We start from the raw sequence: 2,500 nt of genomic DNA on the forward strand, positions 1-2,500 counted from the left end.
TAAACTTAAGGAGGTAAGAGAACCAATAATAATAATAATAATTAAAATCAACAACGAAAGGCAAGACATCCTCCAACAGAGAGAAGTTCAAAAGCAAGCGACATCTCTAAACACAACCAGCAAATGTCAAGCGATACAGCGCGTAATAGTACAATGGCAGTTCCAGAAGTGCCACACGATCCCCGTGCGAATTATTCTCGCTCTGGATCTGCCATTGATACAAGTTGAAGACCCAGAGGGACACTGTGCTATGTCCCTAGCACCTTTACCCCCTTTCCCTTAGATTCACCACCGTCTTCCCTTGCAATTCCCCTCGTTAGCATAAATTGGCTGTGTTCTGTCTTGCTTGGGAGAACATCTCGTGGAACAGAGAGTTTCGAAACTGAGAGCTTCTGCAAGTTTTGCAGTTCGTAAGTATCTTAGACTGTAATATAGACCGTGAAAATTATCAGAATTTGCAAAGACAACGACGAAGGTACAGTTGACGCCTAATTTCTTGATTCCATGACCCTTCTGGGTAAGTTTGCCTCTGAAAACCGTAAGATCCGAATCTGGAAGTGAAAATAAACAAGCTCACCCCGCTGCAGGATTCGAACTTGTGCCAGGAGACATGTTCTGGGTGAAAGTTTTCTTAAGATTTTGTTAATATAATTGTTTCCAGTTAGGATACCTTTCCATTAACAATGACAATGACAATTGTACGAATAATGATTTAGCCAAAATGAAGAATAATTTTTTTTCCGTTGTTTTAAGTTAATGAAGAATATCTAAAGGAGAAAAATATTACAATATCGCGACATCAACCATTGCACTTGTTAATTAGGGCAAAATAAAATACGTTTGAATATAAATGTGCGCATCTCATCTCATTTTTATCTTGCATTGTAATTCGAAATAGTCAGTTATTAATTAGGTCAAAAGGGTTATACCACTGCTCATTATATCACATTAGAATATAAATTATTTCCGTGATGGAAAAGAATTGGATATTATCGTTTCCTAGTAATCATACACAATAACATTTAAGAATAACCTAGTCGTCTTTGTCATTTTTCTGAAGGAAGAAAATGAAAAGATGAAGGAAGAAAGTTTAAAAGACAAAGGAGTAAAAAGGTTCATCGAGTATTCTGAGAAGACAGCCGTCCATTGCAAGGAGGAATAACGGCTCGTTTGTCTTTTGCAGATGAGGCCGAGAATTAGTTTTAATGGTCAAGGCAGGAAATAAAATTAGATAATTAATCCATATTGGCTTTATTTATGGAGAGAAAGAGAGAGAGAGAGAGAGAGAGAGAGAGAGAGAGAGAGAGAGAGAGAGAGAGAGAGAGAGAGGAAGCATCTACTTTTGCTTCAAATAATATTGTTGTGAGATTAAACATTTTGAATAGTACGTTGATGGTAAGTCACAATCTATATATGCGTGTTTATATTCAATTATCGTTTCTCACAATGTTGAGTAATAAAAGTGGTATGTAATTAATTGTTTCAACAAAATAAGTGCACGAAAATCTGCACCTATAATAACGTTAAAATATATTACCTCAGAGAATTTAATAACAAAATTCGACAAAATTATTTTAGCTGCATTTTCTGAAGATGGGCTTCATTCCATTAAACTAATAATAAAACTATCACTTTGCAAAAACTCCCACACTGCTAGACTTCATGACTCCCTCCTACCATCGTCGAACCGACACCTCTCGGGGAAAACACGAACGGGCTTCTTATCAATCCAGCGATGTCAGAAGAATCGCTGGAACTTCCACACTTAAGCAACACCCGAGGGGTTACCTGCATCCAGGTATTCCCAAATGACAAACGATAATATTTCATTCGAACTACCCCGTTCAGTAAATGCAAGGGAAATGCATATACACACACAAACCGAGTATATATATATATTATATATATATATATATATATATATATATATATATATATAGTATATATATAATATATATAGATATGTATATATATATATATATATATATATATATATATATATATATATATATACATAATCATATATGCCATATATTATATATATATATATATATATATATATATATATATATATGATATATATATATATATATATATATATATACATATACATACATGTATAACAGAATCACGAAAGTTAGGAACGTGATAAATCCATAAATAAAGATAAATGCCACGAAGGAAAAATAAACTCGAAGGAGACTCCTTCGTTTATTTTTCCTTCGTGGCATTTATCTATTTATATACATACATACATTATATATATATATATATATATATATATATATATATATATATATATATATATATATCATATATATAAATGAGATAGAATGTGAACAAGAAGTTGAAAAAAAAAGAAACGATGTGCTCTTTCAGAATTCAAAACTAAGAAAAGAGAATGATAAAAAATGAAGCTAGTCTGGAGGAAACCTAAAATTAAATTGCGCTCCTTATTAATTCATTATCATCAATTATTTACCAGTTATCGTAAAAATTG

Source organism: Macrobrachium nipponense, chromosome 18 (genome assembly GCF_015104395.2).
Source record: "Macrobrachium nipponense isolate FS-2020 chromosome 18, ASM1510439v2, whole genome shotgun sequence".
NCBI lineage: Eukaryota > Metazoa > Arthropoda > Malacostraca > Decapoda > Palaemonidae > Macrobrachium > Macrobrachium nipponense.